The 27,068-nt window shown below is 37.9% G+C and overlaps 1 protein-coding gene across 6 annotated transcripts in view; it reads left to right on the forward strand.

Moving 5' to 3' along the window:
• KLHL13 (kelch like family member 13) overlaps window positions 1-27,068 on the forward strand; it is a 231,580-nt gene that overhangs the window by 58,653 nt on the left and 145,859 nt on the right. The window lies entirely within an intron of this gene.

A 27,068-nucleotide genomic window follows, 5' to 3' on the forward strand; every position in this document is an offset into this window, starting at 1 on the left:
ACATACTCGCATCCAGGTAACCATAACCCAGATCAATATATAAAACAATTCCATCGCACCAGGGAATTCCCTTGTACCCCTTTCTAGTCCAGATCTTCTCTACTCTTACTAAAGGAACCACTATGCTAACTTACATACCTTGGATTAGCTTTGCTTGTTCTTGAAGTTCATGTAAATGGCATCAGACACAGTATTATTTGTGTCTGTCATTTTTTTTTAAATTAAAGATTATTGGGGTGACAATGGCTATTAAAGTTACATAGGTTTCAAGAGTACAATTCTGTAATACATGATCTATATATCACATTGCGTGTTCACCACCCAGAGTAAGTTCTCCTTCCATCACCATATATTTGATCCCATTTACCCTCATCTGCTAACCCCTACCCCAATTCCCCTCTGGTAACCACTAAACTATTGTCTATGTCTATGAGTTTTGGTTTCTTCATTTGTCTTGTTCCTTTGTTCTTTTCAGGTTTATATTCCACATATCGGTGAAATTATATAGTTTTCGACTTTTTCTGTGTGATTTATTGCACTTAGCAAAATAATCTCAAGATCTATCCATGTTGTCACAAATGCCACTATTTCATCTTTTCTTATGGCAGAATAGTATTCCATTATGTATATATACCACATCTTCTTTATCCGATCATCTATTGAAGGACACTTTGGTTGTTTCCATGTCTTGGACACCGTAAATAAAGCTGCAATGAACATTGGAGCACACGTGTCTTTATGTGTAGATGTTTTCAGATTTTTTGGGTAGATACCCAGGAGAGGGATTGCTGGGTCATACGGTAATTCCATTCTTTATTTTTTTAGGAACCTCTACACTGCCTTCTGTAGCAGATGCACTGATTTGCATTCCCACCAACAGTGTATGAGGGTTCCTTTTTCTCCACAGCCTCTCCAACACTTGTTACTATTTGTCTTGTCGATGGTAGCCATTATGACTGGGGTGAGGTGATATCTCCTTGTGGTTTTTATTTGCATTTCTCTAATGATTAGTGATGTTGAGCATTTTTTCATGTCTATTTGCCATTTGTATGTCCTCTTTGGAGAAATGTCTCTTCAGGTCCTCTGCCCATTTTTCAACTGGGTTGTTTGTTTTTTGTTGTTGAGTTTCATGAGTTCCTTGTATATTTTGGATATTAACCCCTTATCAGAGGCACTGTTTACAAAAACCTTCTCCCATTCAGTTGGTTGCCTCTTTATTTTGTCAATGGTTTCTTTTGCTGTGCAGAAGCTTTTAAGTTTCATATAGTCCCATTCGTTCATTTTAGTTTTTACTTCCATTGCCTTTGGAGTCAAATTCATGAAATGCTCTTTGAACCCAACGTCCAAAAGTTTAGTACCTATGTTTTCTTCTATGCAGTTTATTGTGTCAGGTCTTAAATGCTTAAGTCTTTGATTCATTTTGAATTAATTTTGGTACATGGTGACAGATAGCAGTCCAGTTTCATTCTTTTGTACGTGGCTATCCAATTCTCCCAGCACCATTTATTGAAGAAGCTGTCTTTCCTCCATTGTATGTTTTTAGATTCTTTGTCAAAAATTATCTGTCCATATTTTTTGTAATTTATTGGGGTGACAATTGTTAGTAAAATTACATAGATTTCAGGTGTACAATTCTGTATTACATCATCTATAAATCACATTGTGTGTTCACCACCCGGAGTCAGTTCTCCTTCCATCACCATATACTTGATCCCCCTTACCCTCATCTCCCACCCCCCACTCCCCTTACCCTCTGGTAACCACTAAACTATTGTATGTGTCTATGAGTTCTTCTTTCTCATTTGTTTGTCTTGTTCTTTTGTTGTTTTTGGTTTATATACCACATATCAGTGAAATCATAAGTATGTTGTTTAATCTCCATGTATTTGTGTTCTTTCCTGCTTTCTTTTTGCAGTTGATTTCCAATTTCAAAGACTTGTGATCAGAGAATATGCTTGGTATGATTTCAATCTTCTTAAATTTGCTGAGGCTGATTTTATGTCCCAATATATGGTCTATCCTTGAGAATGTTCCATGTACACTAGAAAAGAATGTTAAGTCTGATCTTTTAGGATGAAGTGCTCTATATATGTCAATTATGTCCATTTCATCTAATGTGTCATGTAGGGCTGCTATTTCGTTATTTATTTTCTGTTTGGATGATCTATCCATAGCTGTCAGTGATGTATTTAGGTCCCCTAGTATAATTGTGTTTTGGTCAATTTCTCCCTTTAGTTCTGTTAGTAGTTGCTTGGTATATTTTGGTGCTCCCTGATTGGGGGCATAAATATTGATGACTGTTATGTCTTCTTGTTGTATAGTCCTCTTTACCATTATGAAATGTCCATCTTTGCCTCTTGTTATCTTTTTCACCCTGAAGTCTGTTTCATCTGATATCATTATGGCTACACCTTATTTTCACTTTTTACACTTTATTTTCTCTGGGTACCATTGGCTTGGGGTGTCAATTTCCACCCTTTCACTTTGAGTCTATGCTTGTCCTTGTAGCTGAGATGTGTCTCTTGGAGACAGCATATGGGTGGGTTTTGTTTTTTGATCCAGTCTGCTACTCTGTGCCTTTTTATTGGTGAGTTCAGTCCATTTACATTTAAGGTGATTATTGATATGTGAGTATTTCCTGTCATTCTATCTTTTGTTTTCTGGTAGGGCTGTGTCTCCATTGTTTCTTTGCCTTTTTGTTGTGTATTATTTATGTATGGTGGTATTCTATGATGTTTCCCTCTGTTTCTTCTTTTATTACAGTATATATTTTAGTTCTGGATTTTTCTTGAGTGGTTATCCTTAAGTTTAAGTAAAAGAAAGTTTGATATTTAGAGTATTCCGTTTTCTTTAGCACGCTTACTTTCTCATTCCCATATTCCGGTTCAGGCCTTTACTCTCCCCCTTTTTGTATTTTGGTTGTCACAAATTGTCCATGTTGATGGTGGTCGAATAGCCTCCTTCAGTATTTCTTGTAGTGCATGCCGTGTATTAGAAAATTCCCTCAGCTTCTGTATGTCTGGAAAGGTCTTTATTCCTCCTTCATATCTAAAGGATATATTTGCTGGATACATTATTCTTTGCTCATAATTTATCTCTTTCAGTTGATTGAATATTTGGTTCCACTCCCTCCTGGCTTGTAGAGTTTATGCTGAAAAATCTGATGATAATCTAATGGGCTTTCCTTTGTAGGCTACCGTGTTCTTTTCCCTGGCTGCCTTGAGGATTCTTTCTTTGTCGTTGATTTTAGACAGCTTGAATACAATGTGCCTTGGAGAAGGCCTGTTGGGATTGAGGTAAGTAGGTGTTCTATTTGCTTTTTGGATTCGAGGATCCAGTTCTGTCCACAAGTTTGGGAAGTTCTCATCAACAGTTTGTTTGAATATATTCTCTGTTCCCTTCTCTCTTTCTTCTCCTTCTGGTATGCCCATTATTCTTATATTGCTCTTTCTGATGGAGTCAGAAAGTTCTTGTAGAGTTCTTTCATTTCTTTCAAGTCTCAAGTCTCTTTCTTCTTCCATCTGTGTAATTTCCAGGTTTCTGTCTTCGATGTCACTGCTTTTTTCCTACATCTGTTCAACTCTACTACCTAAGCTGGGTATTTCATTCTTAATTTCTTCTATTGAGTTCTTAATCTCCAGAAATTCTATTTGGTTCTTTTTTAAAATTTCAATCTCTTTCGTAAAATGCACATGTTGTTCTTTGATTGCGTTTCTGAGTTCATTAAACTGCCTTTCTGTGTTTTCTTGCATCTCGTTGAGTTTTTTCAGAACTGCAATCTTGAATTCTCTGTCGTTTAAGTCACATATTTCCATATCTTTAAGTTCCTTTCTGGAGACTTTTCACTTTTTTTCTGAGCTGTCTTGTTGCCTTGGTTATTCATGGCAATTACTGATTTATTATTTCTCTTCCTAGACATCTCCAGGAGTGGCCTCTGCAACAGGTTGATAGGAAAAGGTCTTTTTTTTGTTTTCCAGTACTTGTTGGTAGAATGTTTTATTTTCTCTCTGACTGCAGCCTTTGATTTCTCTCACACAGTAGTGCTATGTTTTCTCTGCACTATTCCAGCTTCTCACACAATGGGGGAGTTACCTGGGAGACGGGCTTCTCCTCTGTTAATAGTTCGCTTGGTTCACAGGGTGTAGTGTCTGTGTGGGTATGCAGAGAGCTTGTGAAATTCCAAAGCTCTTCCTGCACCAGATTCAGAGCCTGTATGTTTCAGCAGTTCTGTTTACTCCTGCAGAGATCCGCCCAGATAGGTGGGGCCAGGGGCAAGGTGAGTTGTGAGAGGTGGCCTAGAGCAATGGCGGCGACCACCACCACAGCCGTTCCTGCTTCCACAGCTCTCTCCCCTCTGCCGGAACTAGTTGGGCTGAGAATCTGTGTCTGTGGTCCACAGTTCTCAGAACAGCAAATATTCTGTTCTTTTGATCTGACACTTCTGCTGTTCTGCTTCTAGCACTGGGCAGGTGGGGGTGGGGCGAGCTCTGGGAGGGTAGGGTGGGGGCGGCTAGTCTCAGTGCCTAAGGCTTCCGTTCTCTGCTCTGCAGTGAGGGCTTAAACCACCATTTTTAGCCTTCTTCCCTCAGTCTTTGCTCCGAGGTCTCTGCCGTGAGCATTGGGTTCAGCCGTGTTATATGCTGCCCCCTCAGCCCTGTGGGCCATAAGCGGAGCCCTAGTAGTCCGAGTTCTTTCCTCTCCCACAGCTGCAGTACTTCCTGGATTCAGCGAGCTTGGAGCACTGAGCTAGGTCTGCATCTTGTGCCTGCGCGCGCGGCTCTGTCTCTGCACTTCTCCGTTCCCTCCTCCCCCACTCGAGCGATTTGCCCACCTTTCGGTGATTTCAGTAGTGGGCCTCTTGGTCTTGTCTGTGTGCTGTGCAGGGAGTCCTTTGTGGAGTTATTGTTGTTGGATTAGTTGTAAAATCCACGGGAGCTTTACAGAGGCTCACCTTACGCTGCCAGTTTGATTATAGCTCGGGAGCCCTTTCAGTAGATTTCCTTCCTTTTCACTGGAACTAGTTGTTCTGTGAGACTATGGCTGCGGAGCTGCAGCACTCAGAGCTGTAAATATTTAGTTTCTTTTGATCTGACATTGCTACCATTCCGCTTCTGGCACTGGGAGGGTGGTGGTGGGGTGAGCTCTGGGAGGGTAAGGAGGGTCGGTCAGACTCTGTGCATATGCCTTCCATTGTCTCCCTGGCAGTGAGGTCTTAAACCACCGTTTTCCCTCTTATTCCCTCAGTCTTTGCTCTGACATCTCTGCCATGATCATTGGGTTCAGCTGTGTTATTTGCTGATCCCTCATGCAGGACTGTGGGCCATAAGGGGAGCGGTAGCAGTGCAAATTCTTCCCTCTTCCATGACTGCTGTAGCCCCAGAATGCTGGGAGCTCAGAGTCCCAAGCTCTGGTCTGCATTCTGAGCCTGCACAGCCTTTGTCTCCAGGCTTCCTCTTTTTCTCGTCTTCTGCTTGACAAATTTGCCCACCTTTAGATCATTACAATTGCATGTCTCTTGGGCTTGCCCGTGTGCTGCACAGGGAGTCCTTTGTGGAATTATATCTGTTCAATTTGTTGTAAGTTCCAGGGGAGATTTCAAGAGGCTCACCTCTCATCACCATTACTGCTTCTTTAAAATTCGAAACAATGATTTTGAAATCCATCATTGCTGCAGGTATCAGTAATTCCTATTTTATTGCTGTGCAGTATTTTATTGTTTAAATACACCACAATTTGTTTATCCATTTTCATGTTGGTAGACATTTGAGTTATATCCATCATTTGGCTATTATGAATAGAGCTGTTATAAGCATTTTTAATAAATCTTTTTGTAGCCATATACACTCATTTCCTTTGGATATATATCCAGAAGTGAAATTGCTGGGTCAAATAGATATGTATTTAATTTATTTGTCATTAATAGAAACTGCCAAACACTTTCCTGAAGTGGCAATACTATTTTCTACTCTGACCAGTAATAAGTGAGAATCCTCACTAAATCTTATTATTGTTGGTCTCTCCAATTTTAGCCATTCTCTTGGATTCCTCATTATTGTTCTCACCTTGCATTTTCCTCATGTGTAATGGAGACATTATCATATACTTTTTAGGTATTTGTATGTCTTTGAGGAATATTTGTTGAAGTCTTTTGCCCATTTTAAAATATGCATTGTTGTTTGTTATTTGAGTTTTTGGAGTTTTTAATTTTATTCTGTGGCTTGCCATCCCATTTTCTTATTTGTGTCTTTTGATGAGCATAAGTTTGTTTTTTGATGAAGGTCAATTTATCATTTTTTTTTTCTATGCTCAGTGCTGTTTGCATCTTGCTCAAGGAATCTTTGCCCTCCCAAATACAGGGTTTCTTCATGGAGTTTTGTAGTTTTGGCCTTCACATTATAAGTACATTCTTGCCCAGAAACCGGAGAAATGAACTTATGGCCTAGATTTCACATAGAATCTGGATGATTAATAAGAACACTTTTTAAAAAGAAAAGTCTCTTTGTTCTTTTAATTCTAACTTAATACATTTGTAAATGGCAAGATAACTGAATTGTAACCTGAGTCATACTTGGCGAACCATAGGAAACTAGTCTTATGACTCCTAGTTTATAACACAATGACTTTTTATTTCCTACTCTTATAATCTTTCTTATTATAAATAAGACCCCTTTGAAAGAAACAGATAATTCTGATACTAAATAAACTGATCCAGAACATTGAAAACGATGGGAAACTGTTCAGTACATTTATGATACTGCATAATTCAGATATCAAAACCTGAGAAAAATGTTGCTTATTTGAATACATAAATATGGATCAGTTTCAAAGTATAAGTAAAATACAAATCAAACACATTTAGGAATTTATCAAAAGAATGAACCCTTTGTGACTAAGAAAGTTTTTTCATAGAGTGTGAATTCTTTAACATTATGAAAGTTACTCATATGATGCATCCTATCAATAGCTCTCATAAGAAAAAATGGTAAGAATAAATGCTGAAGGTGTTTGAAAAAAATTTAGTGTCCATTTTAAGAATAAAAAGAGATAGAAACTTGCTCTCTTAACAATAAAAATAATTCTCTCTCTCTGAAACCAACAATCCAGAATCATGCTTAATGATAAAATTTAAGAATTTTTCCTTAAACAGCAAGAAAACAAAGATGCCCACAGTCACCCTTATTTAATACAGTAGATGGATAAATTCTGGCCAATGTCATAAAGAGGCATAGTTTGTGGGAAGGAGGAAACAAAAAAAAATCATCAAGTTTTAGAAGATAGGCTCATGTACCTGAAAAAGCTAAAATTTAAAAGCAACTTCTTAGTTGGTAGAATTTTAATAAGAGTTCTAAATAGTAGTTGGTATAAGATAAAAATTAAAAATCAATACCTTTTATCTGTATCAGAAATAGCCATTTAGAAGACATAATGGAAAACAATCCATTTATAAAAGCCATAAAGCATACATATGTAGTAATAATCCCAGCAAAAATGTCTGGGACCTATATGAAGAAACTTTTAAAATTCAACTGAGAGACAAGAAAGAAGATATTTTAAAAATGGGGAGACATACCATGGTCCTGGATTAAAAGACTAAATTTTGGAAAGAGATAAAGTCTTCCTAAATTTTTGTTTAGATGTAACGTGAATTTAATAGGATATTTAAAATTTTAATGGAGTTGTTATTCAGTAAGACAAGGAATGTATTAAAGAAATGTATCTCCATTGCTTAACAAAGCGTCTGAGAAGTAGTAAATGCTACTCAAAAATCTAACAACTTTTTCACTTTATAATTCAACAAATATTTATTGTGTAATTGCTAAGTCCTAAATACTTTTATCTGCTAAAATACGATGAATCTTTATTCTCTCTGAGCTTATATTTTGGTGGAGGTGTTGATGGGGTCAGAAAAACATATACATTGGGGAAAATTGCTATGAAAAATAAATAAAGCAGGTAGAATGATAAAGAATTAAGCATCGGGGAGTGGCAATGCACTAGAGCTTCAACCTTTTACTAGTCTTAGATGTTTTTAGTCTTACAATCTACTATTCACCACATGTTTTACCCTATTTGAAGCTTTATTCCACTGGTTCATGAGGTACAGAGAAAGGTCAGCCATATGTGGCTTGTTTTGCTGCAAAGAACATTTCAGTCTGAGCATCATCCTCATGTACAATGTCCAGGGGAGGGGACACATTGTGGTGGTAGTGTTTTCTGATGTTCCTAGCTCTAATAAGGATTTCTGCAATGAGGTATTAAGCTCTGATAATGTTCCACTTTTCTAAAAGTATTATTTGATAAATAAAACACAGTATAAAATATTTGTTTGGTATTTGCAATACAGGAAAAAGAGTGCCAAACACCATATAATTGGATTACCCTCCCTTTAACAAATGTTATGCACCACTTACTGTGCAATGTGTTAGGGATATAGCAGTGAATGGTGATACATAGTTCCATGTCACTTAGGTGGCTATTGTAGTAGTCAAAATAAGAAATGAGGAAAGTGAACAAAGGTGATGGCAGTGGGAGTGAAGAAGAGGGGAGGGGATGGAGTTGTGAAATACTTAAGAGTAAATTTGACAATATTTGGCATTCAACCAGATTCTTCACAGTTTAGTCAAAGTGATCTTTTAAAATTGCTAATCTAATAATGTTGCCCGAATTGCCCTTTCCTTCGCCTTGACTGTTGAAATACTACCTTTACTTAAAGACCCATTTCAAATTCAATGCCCTGCCTACCTAAATTCTTCCCTGATCAGTCCAAGCAGATGATAAGGAGGTTCTCTTTTGCCTCTGAAGAGTTTTACCCCTGCAGTGATTTTTTTTTATCACATTCAGTTCTGCGTTGAAGTAATTTGAGCATGTCTTTACTTACATCATTAAGGGGGCTCTTCTCAGAGAGTGACTAACTGTATCTAATGTATATTTATTTCATGTCATATATAGAGCAAGATTTTGTGCACAATAGGCATTCATTAAAATTTGTAGAGGTTATAACATTTATCAACAATTATTTGTTGCTGATCATTTCATTTGGTTAAATTGTTTAGGGTAGTTTTGTTTCTCACAGTCAGCTCTTACTTGTAGTTAAGTAAATGGATATTAAGTGACAATTATTAAAATTGTAAGATAGACTAATAAAATTTAGTACAGGTTCTAGGAATAAACTAAGACCACCTTACCGATATAATATATAATCACTTCTTTTTTTTTAATTTATTGGGGTGCCAATTGTTGGTAAAATTACATAGATTTCAGGTGTACAATTCTGCATTACATCATCTATAAATCCCATTGTGTGTTCACCACCCAGAGTCAGTTCAACTTTCATCACCATATATTTGATCCTCCTTAACCTCACCTCCCACCCCCCACGCCCCTGACCTTCTGGTAACTACAAAACTATTGTCTGTGTCTATGGGTTCTTTTTTTTTTTTAAATATTCATTTATTTATTTATTTATTTAATTTTTTTTTAATTTATTGGGGTGACAATTGTTAGTAAAATCACATGGATTTCAGGTGTGCAATTCTGTATCACATCATCTATAAATTACATTGTGTGTTCACCACCCAGACTCAGTTCTCCTACCATCACCATATATTTGATCCCCCTTACCCTCATCTCCCACCCCCCAACCCCCTTACCCTCTGGTAACCACTAAATTACGTTCCCCAGATTAATTTTCAAACCCCGTGGCCATTTTGTGGTTACTGATTGTTTTCTAATCCCCTCACCTTCCTCCTTACCCCCACCCTCCCCCGCCCATCTAGCAACCCTCAGTTTTTCCTCCTTGTCTCCAAAACTGTTTCTGATTAGTTCATTCACTTATTCTTTTCTTCAGATTCCGCATATAAGTGAGATCATATGGTACTTATCTTTCTCTGTCTGACTTATTTCACTTAACATAATGTTCTCTAGGTCCATCCATGTTGTTGCAAATGGTAAGATTTCTTTCTTCTTTATGGCTGCGTAATACTCCATTGTATAAATGTACCACAGTTTGTTAATCCAGTCATCTACCGATGGGCATTTTGGTTGTTTCCATGTCTTAGCTATTGTGTATAGTGCTGCAATAAACATAGGAGTGCATAAAGATTTTTGAATTGGAGTTTTGGAATTCTCCGGATAGATACCTAGGAGTGGAATTACTGGATCATATGGTAGTTCCATTTTCAGATTTTTGAGATACCTCCATACTGTTTTTCATAGTGGCTTCACCAATCTGCAATCCCACCAACAGTGCACAAGCATTCCCTTTTCTCCACATCCGTGCCAGCACTTGTTGTTTGTTGATTTACTGATGATAGCCATTTTGACTGGGGTGAGGTGGTATCTCATTGTGGTTTTTATTTGCATTTCTCTGATGGTTAGTGAGGTTGAGCATTTCTTCATGTCTGTTTGCCATCTGTATGTCCTTTTTAGAAAAATGTCTCTTCAAGTCCTCTGCCCATTTTTTAATTGGGTCGTTTGTTTTTTTGGAGTTGAGTTGAGTGAGTTTTTCATAGATTTGTGATATTAATCCCTTATCAGATATATCATTGGCAAATATCTTTTGCCATTCAGTAGGATGCCTTTTTGTTTTATTGATGGTTTCCTTTGCTGTGAAAAAACTTTTAGTTTGATAGAATCCCACATGTTTATTTTTTCTCTTACTTCCCTCGCGTGAGGGGATATATCAGTAAAAATCTTACTCCGGGTAATGTCTGTGAAGTTTCTTCCTATCTTATCTTCTAGGTATTTTATGGTTTCAGATCTTACATTTAAGTCTTTAAGCCATTTTGAATTTATTTTTGTATATGGTGTAAGGAGGTGGTCCGGCTTCATTTTTTTGCATGTGTCTGTCCAGGTTTCCCAGCACCATTTATTGAATAGACTGTCTTTACCCCATCGTACATTCTTGCTTCCATTGTCGTAGATTAAATGGCCATATAGGCATGGATTTATTTCTGGACTCTCTATTCTGTTCCATTGATCTATGTGTCTGTTTTTATGCCAGTACCATGCTGTTTTGATTACTGTAGCCTTGTAGTATAATTTGAAATCAGTTATTGTTATACCTCCCACTTTGTTCTTTTTTTTTATTATTTATTTTTAATTTATTGGGGTGACAATTGTTAGTAGAATTACATAGATTTCAGTTGTGCAATTCTGTATCACATCATCCATAAATCACACTGTGTGTTCACCACCCAGAGTCAGCTCCCCTTCCATCACCATACATTTGATCCCCCTCACCCTCATCCCCCACCCCCCAACACCCTTACGCTGTGGTAACCACCAAATTACGTTCCCCAGATTAATTTTCAAACCCCGTGGCCATCCTGTGGTCACCGACTGCCCTCCAATCCCCTCACCCTCCCCCCCCCCCCCCCACCCCCCCGCCCATCTAGCAACCCTCAGTTTTTCCTCATTGTCTCTCAAACGGTTTCTGATTAGTTCATTCACTTATTCTTTTCTTTAGAATCCGCAAATAAGTGAGATCATATGGTACTTATCTTTCTCTGTCTGACTTATTTCACTTAACATAATGTTCTCTAGGTCCATCCATGTTGTTGCAAATGGTAAGATTTCTTTCTTCTTTATGGCTGCGTAATACTCCATTGTATAAATGTACCACAGTTTGTTAATCCAGTCATCTACCGATGGGCATTTTGGTTGTTTCCATGTCTTAGCTATTGTGTATAGTGCTGCAATAAACATAGGAGTGCATAAAGATTTTTGAATTGGAGTTTTGGAATTCTCCGGATAGATACCTAGGAGTGGAATTACTGGATCATATGGTAGTTCCATTTTCAGATTTTTGAGATACCTCCATACTGTTTTTCATAGTGGCTTCACCAATCTGCAATCCCACCAACAGTGCACAAGCATTCCCTTTTCTCCACATCCGTGCCAGCACTTGTTGTTTGTTGATTTACTGATGATAGCCATTTTGACTGGGGTGAGGTGGTATCTCATTGTGGTTTTTATTTGCATTTCTCTGATGGTTAGTGAGGTTGAGCATTTCTTCATGTCTGTTTGCCATCTGTATGTCCTTTTTAGAAAAATGTCTCTTCAAGTCCTCTGCCCATTTTTTAATTGGGTCGTTTGTTTTTTTGGAGTTGAGTTGAGTGAGTTTTTCATAGATTTGTGATATTAATCCCTTATCAGATATATCATTGGCAAATATCTTTTGCCATTCAGTAGGATGCCTTTTTGTTTTATTGATGGTTTCCTTTGCTGTGAAAAAACTTTTAGTTTGATAGAATCCCACATGTTTATTTTTTCTCTTACTTCCCTCGCGTGAGGGGATATATCAGTAAAAATCTTACTCCGGGTAATGTCTGTGAAGTTTCTTCCTATCTTATCTTCTAGGTATTTTATGGTTTCAGATCTTACATTTAAGTCTTTAAGCCATTTTGAATTTATTTTTGTATATGGTGTAAGGAGGTGGTCCGGCTTCATTTTTTTGCATGTGTCTGTCCAGGTTTCCCAGCACCATTTATTGAATAGACTGTCTTTACCCCATCGTACATTCTTGCTTCCATTGTCGTAGATTAAATGGCCATATAGGCATGGATTTATTTCTGGACTCTCTATTCTGTTCCATTGATCTATGTGTCTGTTTTTATGCCAGTACCATGCTGTTTTGATTACTGTAGCCTTGTAGTATAATTTGAAATCAGTTATTGTTATACCTCCCACTTTGTTCTTTTTTTTTATTATTTATTTTTAATTTATTGGGGTGACAATTGTTAGTAGAATTACATAGATTTCAGTTGTGCAATTCTGTATCACATCATCCATAAATCACACTGTGTGTTCACCACCCAGAGTCAGCTCCCCTTCCATCACCATACATTTGATCCCCCTCACCCTCATCCCCCACCCCCCAACACCCTTACGCTGTGGTAACCACCAAATTACGTTCCCCAGATTAATTTTCAAACCCCGTGGCCATCCTGTGGTCACCGACTGCCCTCCAATCCCCTCACCCTCCCCCCCACCCCCCACCCCCCCGCCCATCTAGCAACCCTCAGTTTTTCCTCATTGTCTCTCAAACGGTTTCTGATTAGTTCATTCACTTATTCTTTTCTTTAGAATCCGCAAATAAGTGAGATCATATGGTACTTATCTTTCTCTGTCTGACTTATTTCACTTAACATAATGTTCTCTAGGTCCATCCATGTTGTTGCAAATGGTAAGATTTCTTTCTTCTTTATGGCTGCGTAATACTCCATTGTATAAATGTACCACAGTTTGTTAATCCAGTCATCTACCGATGGGCATTTTGGTTGTTTCCATGTCTTAGCTATTGTGTATAGTGCTGCAATAAACATAGGAGTGCATAAAGATTTTTGAATTGGAGTTTTGGAATTCTCCGGATAGATACCTAGGAGTGGAATTACTGGATCATATGGTAGTTCCATTTTCAGATTTTTGAGATACCTCCATACTGTTTTTCATAGTGGCTTCACCAATCTGCAATCCCACCAACAGTGCACAAGCATTCCCTTTTCTCCACATCCGTGCCAGCACTTGTTGTTTGTTGATTTACTGATGATAGCCATTTTGACTGGGGTGAGGTGGTATCTCATTGTGGTTTTTATTTGCATTTCTCTGATGGTTAGTGAGGTTGAGCATTTCTTCATGTCTGTTTGCCATCTGTATGTCCTTTTTAGAAAAATGTCTCTTCAAGTCCTCTGCCCATTTTTTAATTGGGTCGTTTGTTTTTTTGGAGTTGAGTTGAGTGAGTTTTTCATAGATTTGTGATATTAATCCCTTATCAGATATATCATTGGCAAATATCTTTTGCCATTCAGTAGGATGCCTTTTTGTTTTATTGATGGTTTCCTTTGCTGTGAAAAAACTTTTAGTTTGATAGAATCCCACATGTTTATTTTTTCTCTTACTTCCCTCGCGTGAGGGGATATATCAGTAAAAATCTTACTCCGGGTAATGTCTGTGAAGTTTCTTCCTATCTTATCTTCTAGGTATTTTATGGTTTCAGATCTTACATTTAAGTCTTTAAGCCATTTTGAATTTATTTTTGTATATGGTGTAAGGAGGTGGTCCGGCTTCATTTTTTTGCATGTGTCTGTCCAGGTTTCCCAGCACCATTTATTGAATAGACTGTCTTTACCCCATCGTACATTCTTGCTTCCATTGTCGTAGATTAAATGGCCATATAGGCATGGATTTATTTCTGGACTCTCTATTCTGTTCCATTGATCTATGTGTCTGTTTTTATGCCAGTACCATGCTGTTTTGATTACTGTAGCCTTGTAGTATAATTTGAAATCAGTTATTGTTATACCTCCCACTTTGTTCTTTTTTTTTATTTTTTTATTTATTTATTTTTTTTTTTTTAATTTATTGGGGTGACAATTGTTAGTGGAATTACATAGATTTCAGTTGTGCAATTCTGTATCACATCATCCATAAATCACACTGTGTGTTCACCACCCAGAGTCAGCTCCCCTTCCATCACCGTACATTTGATCCCCCTCACCCTCATCCCCCACCCCCCAACCCCCTTACGCTCTGGTAACCACCAAATTACGTTCCCCAGATTAATTTTCAAACCCCGTGGCCATCCTGTGGTCACCGACTGCCCTCCAATCCCCTCACCCTCCCCCCCACCCCCCACCCCCCCCGCCCATCTAGCAACCCTCAGTTTTTCCTCATTGTCTCCCAAACAGTTTCTGATTAGTTCATTCACTTATTCTTTTCTTTAGAATCCGCAAATAAGTGAGATCATATGGTACTTATCTTTCTCTGTCTGACTTATTTCACTTAACATAATGTTCTCTAGATCCATCCATGTTGTTGCAAATGGTAAGATTTCTTTCTTCCTTATGGCTGCATAATACTCCATTGTATAAATGTACCACAGTTTCTTAATCCAGTCATCTACCGATGGGCATTTTGGTTGTTTCCATGTCTTAGCTATTGTGTATAGTGCTGCAATAAACATAGGAGTGCATAGAGATTTTTGAATTGAAGTTCTGGATTTCTCCGGATAGATACCTAGGAGTGGAATTACTGGATCATAAGGTAGTTCCATTTTCAGAATTTTGAGATACCTCCATACTGTTTTCCATAGCGGCTGCACCAGTCTGCAATCCCACCAACAGTGCACAAGCGTTCCCTTTTCTCCACATCCGCGCCAGCACTTGTTGTTTGTTGATTTATTGATGATAGCCATTCTGACTGGGGTGAGGTGGTATCTCATTGTGGTTTTTATTTGCATTTTTCTGATGGTTAGTGAGGTTGAGCATTTCTTCATATGTCTGTTTGCCATCTGTATGTCCTTTTCAGAAAAATGTCTCTTCAAGTCCTCTGCCCATTTTTTAATTGGATCGTTTGTTTTTTTGGAGTTGGGTTGAGTAAGTTTTCCATAGATTTGTGATATTAATCCCTTATCAGATATATCATTGGCAAATATCTTTTCCCATTCAGTAGGATCCCTTCTTGTTTTATTGATGGTTTCCTTTGCTGTGAAGAAACTTTTTAGTTTGATATAATCCCACATGTTTATTTTTTCTCTTAGTTCCCTCGCGCGAGGGTGTATATCAGTAAAAATCTTACTCCGGGTAATGTCTGAGAAGTTTCTTCCTATATTTTCTTCTAGGTATTTTATGGTTTCAGACCTAACATTTAAGTCTTTAAGCCATTTTGAATTTATTTTTGTATATGGTGTAAGGAGGTGGTCCAACTTCATTTTTTTCATGTGTCTGTCCAGGTTTCCCAGCACCATTTATTGAATAGACTGTCATTACTCCATCGTACATTCTTGCTTCCATTGTCGTAGATTAAATGGCCATATAGGCGTGGATTTATTTCTGGACTCTCTATTCTGTTCCATTGATCTATGTGTCTGTTTTTATGCCAGTACCATGCTGTTTTGATTACTGTAGCCTTGTAGTATAATTTGAAGTCAGGTATTGTTATACCTCCCACTTTGTTCTTATTTCTCAAGATTGCCTTTGCTATTCGGGGTCTTTTATGGTCCCATATAAATTTTAGGATTATATGTTCTATTTCTGTGAAAAACGACGTTGGCAGTTTGATAGGAATTGCATTGAATATGTATATTGCCTTAGGCAGTATGGACATTTTAACTATATTAATTCTTCCTATCCATGAACATGATATGTGTTTCCATCTATTTATATCTTCCTTCATTCCTTTCATCAGTGTCTTATAATTTTCTGAGTATAGATCTTTTACTTCTTTGGTTAAATTTATTCCCAGGTATTTTATAGTCTTTGGAGCGATTGTAAATGGGATTGTTTTTTTAATTTCTCCTTCTGATGTTTCATTATTGGTATATACAAATGCAACTGATTTCTGAATATTAATTTTGTATCCTGCCACTTTACTAAATTCATCTATCAGCTCTAATAGCTTCTTGGTGGAGTCTTTAGGGTTCTCTATATATAGTATCATATCATCTGCATACAATGATAACTTTACTTCCTCCTTACCAATCTGGATGCCTTTTATTTCTTTTTCTTGTCTGATTGCTGTGGCAAGAACTTCCAGAACTATGTTGAATAGAAGCGGAGATAGTGGGCATCCTTGCCTTGTTCCTGATCTTAGGGGGAATGGTTTTAGCTTTTCCCCATTGAGTATGATGTTAGCTGTGGGTTTGTCATATATGGCCTTTATTATGTTGAGATAAGATCCCTCTATTCCCACTTTCTTAAGGGTTTTTATCATAAATGGCTGTTGGATTTTATCAAATGCTTTTTCTGCATCTATTGATATGATCATGTGATTTTTATTTTTCATTTTGTTAATGTGGTGTATCACATTAATAGATTTGCGGATGTTGAACCACCCCTGCATACCAGGGATGAATCCCACTTGATCGTGGTGAATGATCTTTTTAATGTATTGCTGAATTCTGTTTGCTAATATTTTGTTGAGGATTTTTGCATCTATGTTCATTAAAGATATCGGCCTGCAGTTTTCTCTTTTTGTGGTGTCTTTGTCTGATTTTGGGATCAGGGTGATAGTGGCTTCGTAAAAAGTGTTTGGGAATCTTCCCTCCTTCTGGATTTTTTGGAAGAGCTTGAGGAGAATTGGTGATAATTCTTTTTTGAACGCTTTGTAAAGTTCACCTGTAAAGCCACCTGGTCCAGGGCTTTTGTTTGTTGGGAGACTGTTGATTACTGATTCAATTTCCGTGGTGGTAATCAGTCTATTCAGGTTTTCTGTTTCTTCTTGAGTTAGCCTTGGAAGGTTGTACGCCTCTAGAAAATTGTCCATTTCTTCCAGATTGTCAAATTTGTTGGCATATAGTTGCTCATAGTAACTTCTTAAAACTCTTTGTATTTCTGCAGTGTCCGTTGTCACTTCTCCTCTTTCGTTTCTGATTTTATTAATTTGGGTCCTCTCTCTCTTTTTTTAATGAGTCTGGCTAAAGGTTTGTCGATTTTGTTTATCTTCTCTAAGAACCAACTCCTGGATTCATTGATCTTTTGTATTGGTTTTCTGGTTTCTATTTCATTTATTTCTGCTCTGATCTTTATTATCTCCTTCCTTGTGTTCCCTTTGGGCTTATTTTGCTGTTCTTTTTCCAAATCCCTTAAATGTGAAGATAAACTGTTGATTAGTGATGTTTCTTGTTTCTTTAGGTAGGCCTGCAAAGCTATGAATTTCCCTCTTAGGACTGCTTTCGCGGCATCCCATAGATTTTGGGTCGTCGTGTTTTCATTTTCATTTATCTCAAAATATCTTTTGATTTCTTCCTTGATCTCCTGCTTGACCCATTCATTATTTAGTAATAAGTTATTCAGCCTCCATAAATTGGTGTGTCTTCCCGTTTTTTTCCTGTATTTCATTTCTAATTTCATAGCATTGTGATCAGAGAAGACAATTGGTATGATTTCAATTTTCTTAAATTTATCAAGACTTGTTTTGTGGCCTAACATAGGATCTATCTTGGAAAATGTTCCATGTGCGCTTGAGAAGAAGGTGTATTTTGCAGCATTGGGGTGAAATGTTCTGAAAATATCGATTAAATCCAAGTGGTCCAATGTATCATTTAAGGCTGTTGTTTCCATATTGATTTTCTGTCTGGAAGACCTGTCCCTTGTGGTCAGAGGTGTGTTGAAGTCCGCGACTATAATAGTGTTACTGTTGATCTCTGCCTTTATGTCAGTCAGTACCTGTTTTATATATTTAGGTGCACCTATGTTGGGTGCATAGATGTTTACTTGGGTTATGTCCTCTTGTCGGATCGATCCGTTTATTATTATATAGTGCCCATCTTTATCTTTTAATATGTTCTTCATTTTAAAGTCTATTTTGTCAGATATAAGGATTGCAACTCCAGCTTTTTTCTCGTTTCCATTTGCATGAAATATCTTACTCCAACCCTTCACTTTCAGCCTGTGTGTGTCTTTTGTTCTGAGGTGAGTCTCTTGTATACAGCATATACAAGGGTCTTGCTTTCTTATCCAGTCAGCCACCCTATGTCTCTTGATTGGAGCATTTAATATGTTTACATTTCAAGTGATCATTGATACGTACATAGTTATTGCCATTTTTAAATTTGTAGTTAGGTTGTTTTGATCTTTCTTCTATTTACAGAAGTCCTTTTAGGATTTCTTGCAATGCTGGCTTGGTGGTAATAAATTCCTTTAGCTAATTTTTTGTAGAAAGCTCTTTATCTCTCCATCAACTTTAATTGATAGCCTTGCTGGATAAAGCAATCTAGGTTGTAGGCCTTTGTTTTCCATCACTTTGAGTATCTCCTGCCACTCCCTCCTGGCCTTCAAGGTTTCTGTAGAAAAGTCAATTGATAGTCTTATGGGAGTTCCCTTGTATGTAACCCTCTGTCTTTCTCTTGCTGCTCTTAGGATTCTCTCTTTGTCTTTAAGCTTTGCCATTTTAACTATAATGTGTCTTGGTGTGGACCTGTTTGGGTTTATCCTGGTTGGAATTCTCTGCACCTCCTGGTCTTGTATGTTGTTTTCCTTCATCAGGTTGGGGTAGTTTTCGGACATTATTACTTCAAATATCTTCTCAATGCCTTGCTTCCTCTCTTCACCTTCTGGTATTCCTATGATACGCATGTTGTTGCGCTTGATGTTATCCCAGAGGTCTCTTAAGCCATCCTCATTGTTTTTTCTTGTTTTTTCTTTCTGTTGTTCCGTTTGGGTGATCTCTGCTACCTTGTCTTCTAAGTCGCTGATTCGATCCTCTGCTTCATCTAACCTGCTGGTAATTCCTTCAAGTGAGTTCTTAATTTCGGTCATTGTGTTCTTTAGTTCTAACTGGTTGTTCGTTATGATTTCTACATCCTTCTTTATGTCTTCTCTAAGCTCCTTAAACATTCTTATCACCAGTGTTCTGAACTCTATCTCTGAAAGTTTGGTTACCTCTGATTCATTTGGTTCCAGTTGTGGAGGTTTCTTTTGTTCTTTTATTTGGGATGTGTATCTTTGTTTCCCCATTCTGGCTGACTCTCTGTGTGTGTTTTGATGTATTAGGTAGATCCCCTAGAGTTCTTATTCTTGCTAGGTTTTCTTATGTAGTATGTGTCCTTTGTATTTGACTTGTACTACGTCGTTCTTCTCCTCTGCGTGTGCTCCAAAGGTGACTCTTGTGTTGTGTATATTGTCCTGTTCAAGAAGATCTTTAATTGCTTTTTGCTTGTGAGTAAGTGGGGTTAACTCCTAGGCTGACTCCTTGTAAGACTTAGCTCTGCCCACCGCAGGGTGTTCTGCTGCGTGAGGGTTGACCACTTAAGTGTGGTTTGGCCTCTATGGGCTCTAGTGTCTGCAGAGAATTCCCTCTGGGTGTGTGACTTGTAGGTCAAACCCGGTAGTACTCTGGTTTGGTCTGGAGTTGGCCTCTGGATATGTTGAATCTTGTGCCTCTTAAGCTGGGTCCTGGTAGGGCAGTTTCAGAACAAAGCAAATCATCAAGCACAACAGCAACAACAACAAGAAAGAAAAAAATCAAATACATTCACATGTAAAAACACCCAATAACCCCCACTTGACACAGGCAAAGATATCAAAGATATAAAGACAAAGCAAAACAAAACAAAACAAAGCAAAACAAAAAGCAGTGCCAGTCTTGGCTTAATCCCACCAAGTAATGTCCAGGTTGTCTTCTGCTGTACCAAAGAGCCCCCTGCTTATTGCGCAGGCAGAGCCGGTCACCTGGTGCCCAGAGTGACTTTGGGGCTGTAGATTTAAATGCGTGTGCCTGAGGGGTCTGGATGATAGTTTTTGCAAAGTCAGTGCAGTTTCTGCCCTTGCCTGCACATATGCACACTGAGAGTAGCACCACCTGCCCCGTGTCCAGTATTCCTTAGTCTTAGGGCAGTTCTTCTGTGTGTGTGTGTATGGGTTGGGTGCGGGCGGGAGATTTCTGATCTGCTGAAAGCCCAGAGCTGGGTCTGCCTTACTGCTGATCCCTGGGAGTGTCTCTGCAGTTGCATTTGCCCCGCCCTAGGCAGGCCAGAAAGGGTGGGGGCTGGGGGTGGAGGGGTCTTCTCTCTTCCAGCCCAGCCGCACATCACACTCTTCCCGTAGGCTAGAAAAGGTGGTGGCTGGGGCTGGAGGAGTCTCTTCTCTCCTAGCCCAGCCAAAATCACACTCTTCCCGGCCTCTTCCCTGGGTCAGGGCTGCCCGTCAGGCTTCCCAGAGCCTGAGCACTACTAAGGCTCCTCTGTAATCTGGCACTACTCCTCACTTCAGGGGCCAGTTTAAGTCTCTGGAAGGGCGGGGGAAGGATTGGAAGAGCGGGGTAGGGGAGGGGTCCAGGTATGGAGTCTGTGTTCTTTGTCCACCCTAGGGCCCACTAGCCGCCCTCCCGGTGGGAGAAATCAGCCTTGGCACGCAGGGAAAGAGCCCACCTCCTGGTCTCTGTGCTCTCCATTCCGCCCTGAGATCCCGTGCGTGTCTGGAACTGCGGGTGCCACCGCGGTTTTCGCCACCGCCGCCTCCCGGGCCGCGAGTTTTCACTCCGCTCCCTTCCTTCCTTCTGCTGCTCGCCCAATTAGCGCACCGTCAAGTAATCCTTAGCTTCAAGTAATCCACGAGTCTCTTAGCTGTTCTGTGTGATAAGCAAAGAGTTCTTTGATGGGTTATATGTCCCGTTTGTAATAAGATCCGGAGGAGAACTCAGAAAGTGCACCTCGCTGCCACCATTCCGGTTCTCTCTCCCTCTCTCCGTCTCAAAGAGTCCAAGCGCCTGAACCACCTACCCAGCCATGCCTGTCTCCGTTACGCACGAGACCATGGATTCTCCAGATCCCAAGCAGCTAGGACAGAGCAGCTGGGCGAATGGGAAAAGTGGGAGAAGACACCCAGAAAAAAGAAAAAAAGCTATTTATTTCTTACCATTCATATTTTAGTTCAGGAAGGATAAAAACCCTTTAATGATGTCTTGTTTAATTATCATCTGAAAACTGTTCTTAGTCTTGGAGGAGAGAACCTACCTCTGCTGACTTGATTTCACCAAAATTGCTTCCTACAGTTAGATTACTATGTGACAGGCACTGAGTTAGGTGTAATAAAAACAATAAGGGAAACCCAACCCCAGCTCTCAGGAATTTATAGGTTAGTCTATCGTTTATAGAAACAATTATAATCCAAAATCATAGGAGCTATAATATTCAAAGGGCCATGGGAGTTTGGAAAACCTAGCACTGGAATCTGCTAAGGGATGTGAAGGAAGGTTTCATGGAAGGAGACAATGCTTGGACACTTAAGTATGACTAGAAATTTTCTTGGTAGACCAGGAGGGCCAAGAATTCCAAGTGGAGAGACTATATATGGGAAACCACTGATGAATGAGAGAGTATGGAACATTAGGTCTATGCCAAGAAATTGCTAATTGAGGGATAAAAGGTAGCCCTGTGAATTGGCATTGGGAAGGTATTTCTGGCCTAGGTACAGGTTGATCATTCTGCAAATTTAATCATACGGCATTCTATATCTTTCATAACCTATTCCTCCGTTCCTCAAACCTTTTACTTCATCAGGATAAGTGTGAAGAGACCTTTTCAAAATACTTTTTTGGTGGTACTTAGGAGGCATATTTGTGGTTTTTCCCCCCTAAAATAAATATTAATACAATACAGAGGTGACTAATGAACACCGAATTAGGTGTCAGGGGACCTGAATTCTTGTTTTCCAGTTCTTTCAGTAGCTATGTCACTTGAGCCAAATCATTTAATAACTTTTTCTTCACTAGTAACATGGGACTATTAACACCTGCATTGCCTACCTACCTCAGGGTCGGGGTGAAAATGAAAATGAGATGTTTAAAAATTAAAAGGTGTAGTAAACTTTTTTACTTGAAATTCTGCTGGCTGAGGCTATCACATGACATTTGAAACAAGTCAGGTACTTCGTGGAGTATCTGGATAGGAAAATTACGTTGGAAAGTAATTGACAAATATAAATATTCTGACTTCCTCATTAACTCCACATGTCTGCCCTTTTGTCTGTGGAATGTAATTTAGATTATTTCTATGTTTCCAAACTAACATGATAAAATTTCCTTCTTCCTAATGGTCTATCATGTATATCTGAAGGCTTTTCAGAATCTCACTATAACTATTAAGTAGTAATGGATTGGGACTTTGGTAAGTAAAATATGAGTTGGTATATGTTATTTTCAATCCTGGGTAATTGATATCTATTAGATAATTTGAATTACCCTCAATTATTTGTGTTACCATATAGTGATATGACCTGAGTTTTGTTACATTTTAGGGATATATAAGATGGTTATGATTCATTCAAGTAGGAATGGGAGGAATGGCCTTCTACTTCCTTTGCCATTTTCCCTAATGAAATGACAGTACATCCAGAGTTATTAGTAACAGCAAAAGGCATTTCAACTCATTTTCTTCTACTTGACCCCACTTTTCCCATAAGATTGAGCGGTAATACTACTGGAATCCAATAATTCACCTGAAATATGAACTTCTGGGCTGTAGGAACATGAGCAATTGCTCCCAGTATAAATACCCCTGACCAACCCTTTTTTAGATCAATGGTTTTCAAAATCTATCATCCAACGATATTTCTGTGTGACAGAAAACTTTGTAAACCACTTAACTCTTCGTGCTCTGAGCCATCTTACACCAGAAGAAAGCAGATGAGTATTGCTATGGATAAGATAACATGATGGTATTTTACATGGAATGTAAATGAATTATTTATACTAGACTAATATAGACCCTATCATCAAAATCACTAATATTATGAGACTTATTGCGGACAACCAGGAGATAGTTATTCCCATCTTTTCTTCTTTTACAACTTCTAGATGAACTAGTTCATTTGAATGTGGATGAAATACCTATTCTAGTTCAAAGTATAATACAAAATGATTATTGCTTTTTGTTTTTTGCCAGGCCTCAGGGAAATACTCGCAATTGTTCTGTTTTCCACAAATCTAAATGAAGAAATAGTCTGGTGTATTTTCTCTTTGTTCTAAAATCCATGGTATCATTGATAAATAGTGTAGAAACATCCTGAAGAATCAGTGGTTTAAATTATTTTTATGTCTCCTAAGTACTGCCATTTTTTGAAGATTTCTTGAGAAAAGTATGGCACATATCCCAAAATCACATTCTCCATTTCTTTCTTATTTGAATTTTTTCCTTACAAGTTAGTGGAAAGGAAAGTGGTTAGTTTTTACACTCAATAAACACGAAGGATGGTGAAGATAGCTTTTATCTGGGATATTTCTAAGTCATTGAGAGAATATTTTCTAGTATTTACTGCTTTTTGAAACTATTAGCAGAATCCTCTTAACCCACATTAACATAAAGTGGTTGAACAAATGAAAATTTTTTTTATTGTCTACATAAAAGAAAGCACTATGGTTTTTGCATCACTGAATAAATCTAAGAGATTTTGTATACATAAAAAAGGATGCAACAAAGCTGAATGATAAATGCCAACATCAAGGAAAGCTTTTCTGAGTATTTGACACTGAGCATAATGGGGTGTGGTTCCACAAGGAGAGAACACTAAATATTTACACCTCAGGACATGTTTCTCTAGTAAAACTTCTTGTCCTAGATTAATCTCCCAGCTAACACTGTTTTCCCTTTCTTAACACATCCCCTTCTTACACTGGGATTTTCTCCGTTAATATCTCATGAGGTTCTAAACCTTAACGATCCAGTCAAACCCCTATCTTCACTCTCCCGTCTCTTTCTGTGTCTTCATGAATTCCTTGTGCTTATTGTATGGACTGTAGTTGAATTCTCTTGATTTACTGCAAATGGTAAGATGCAAGCACAGTCCCCTCATCCCCCAAGAGTTTTCCCCCCAGAGATCACAGCTCTGTCATTCAGCTGTTTTGTTGGTATCCTTTCTCATCAATTCTCTGGAATTTTAGAATCAGAGCTGTGATGTATACAGCCAGCAACGTCACATACTCGTGGTAAAGCAGAGTTGCTGCCCCATACAGATCCAGTTCTCTTCACAATTCAGATTCTTTTGTTTTCCAGCTTGAGAGTGGTAAAAGTTACTGAGATTAGTGCACTGTATACTGTGTGCTTTCTTAGGCAACTTACCTCCAGGCTCTGATTTTTGCCTTCCTGTCATCTCCTCACCATCTTGCTTCATTTTGTAGGCTAAGGACCAAAAAGTTTTCTTGAACATTGTGTGCTAAACATTAGGAAGAATGCATGGTTTAATGAACGAACATTTAAAAACTATAGACTCAAATTACCATGGAAGACATCACAGGAAAAGAATGGAATTTGAGATGGATCTGGAAGTCTGAGTTCAGTTTAGAAAAGTGAAGAGGGGAAGAGATTTCTTGCAGGAGGAGCAAAGGCTAGAAACAACAAAGCAAGCTTGTGAGATATGGAATGGGAAGTTGGTGTTAAGGGATACTAGACGGTGAATTCGAGGGGTAGATTGACCAGCTTCTAGTGAGTTCTTAGTGCTGCACATAGTTGCTTGATTGATTCCTGAAGTGATCCACTCATTCAACAAATGGCTTCTCACAGTACATAGGATAAAATACAAAGTGGTGTGGTTTCTCTATATCTTAAAATTCACTCCCCTCAACACTGTGTATCCTAAACTCCATATTTTGTGCTGTCTGTTTCCTCACTCAACTAGGAGCTTCCTGAGAACAAGAGATTGTGTCTTATTTTCCTTTATATCTATATCACCTAGCAGAGTACCCACCTAACATGCAGCAAGTTCTTAACAAATATGTGTTGAGTAAAATATTTATTGAACACTTTACGTCACGTATGGTTGTATTTTTTTAAATATACATAACTCACACTTTAATTAAATTCATAATATAAGTAACATTAAAAACTATTATAAATATTATTAATACTTTATATTTTGCATGTGTTTTATGGTACACCACTACAGACACATAAAAGTAGAATTATCTGGTAGGGACAAGTTATGTTACATATTTTTGAAAAACAAAACTGACATAACCCATCACCAACTTTGTGGGAAAATGACAGGTACAAGTTCTGGTACATTAGGAAGTTAACTTTAAAAAGTAGGGTCATAATCATAATTTGGTATATTTGAGTATAAAAACAGAAATGGTTTAGCTCTCATTAAAATAACTTAAAATTTTTCTAACTGTACAATTGGCAGAAAGATGAACTGTCAGTTAATGTATGACAAATATATCAGTCGCTTACATTTCCAAATATTGAAAATGCTAGGTGGAGCAATTAGAAAGAAAATCTTTTCTGAAGAGAGGTATAATTAAATGATCCTTATACTTTTTATCACTGAAAATTGAGATTCTATTTCAGTTACTACTTGGCTCTGGTAGGGAAAAGTTTGAACCATTCATTCAAAATAGAATAACTTTATTTTCTATTTCACACATAGCTGTCTAAGTGATCTTTTTGTGAATGAAAAAAAGTATTACCTTTTATTTATGATTCAAGTTCTAGCATGAGTTATCCCTAAATGAATACTAGTATACTGGCACAAGTGGTCTTCAAAATTTACACCATGTGAACATATTCTATAAGTCACCTAGGTCCTTCGGGTGACTACAGTTTCTTGGATGGGAATTCGAGATAGACTTATCACACAACAAATTCCAAGGTACAGAGGTGCAGTACATTGTGTTAAAGTAAGGCTCCAGAGTATTTTGGAAATGCAATAATAAACTGCTGTGTCTTTTCATGTTTACTGGAAAAAACACAATTATATCAATTCTTTCTACCTTGGGTCACTGGATACACATCTCCCCAGAAAACATATATTATAGATACTATTGATAACTTAGCTTTAAGCAGTTATTTGTTAGTATCACTGTTCTTTATTTTATGGCTTTTAAAACATCAAGTCCTTAAATATTTGAAAAGTATTCACTATTTTCTGATAGTTCTCACACAGAGAAAATGATGTCAACATCAGCTTGGAAAATCATAAAGCCTTAAAAATCATTTTTTTAAAAAAGGAACAGAAATTAAAGGTACATAAGTGAAACAAACAATCAAAACAACTCACTTAAAAATTCCATACGTGATCCCCTTCACAAAATGTATAGTTGTATTTTAAGAAAGCCATCTAGAAGCAATATGATAGATAGATTGAAGATGGGTGATGCAGAGAGACCAGTTATAGGTATTTTTGAAGTAGCTCATTTGTTTAAAAGAAATCAAGGAAACCCTAGGGAGTAGATTCCTGAAAAATTAATAAAGAGTAAAGGATAGGACTTAATGACTGGCTACTAGAGGCACAAGGGAGGGAAGCTTTAAAGATAATAAAGATTTAAGGTAATATGACAAAGAACAGGACAGTGACCCTTGAAAAAATCAGGTTACTTTCAGGTAAGCATGTTGTTTTTTTCCTAAGTCCCATCTCCTGGTGTTTGTATTTGCCTCATTCCGCCTTTGCCCTGAAGATGAACACTTTGTTCCTGTTTAGTTTACTGAAACTGAAGCTCAACGTTCATGTGGTTCTGATCTTCATATCTGATGGAGAGTTAAGATATGAAATATACATAGTTCAACCACAATGACTACAATTTCCTATCAAGGAAAGGTGTGCAATGCATAGGTTTTTGAATATATAAAGCCTGTTTCT

This window comes from Rhinolophus ferrumequinum, chromosome X (assembly GCF_004115265.2).
Source record: "Rhinolophus ferrumequinum isolate MPI-CBG mRhiFer1 chromosome X, mRhiFer1_v1.p, whole genome shotgun sequence".
Taxonomy (NCBI): Eukaryota; Metazoa; Chordata; class Mammalia; order Chiroptera; family Rhinolophidae; genus Rhinolophus; species Rhinolophus ferrumequinum.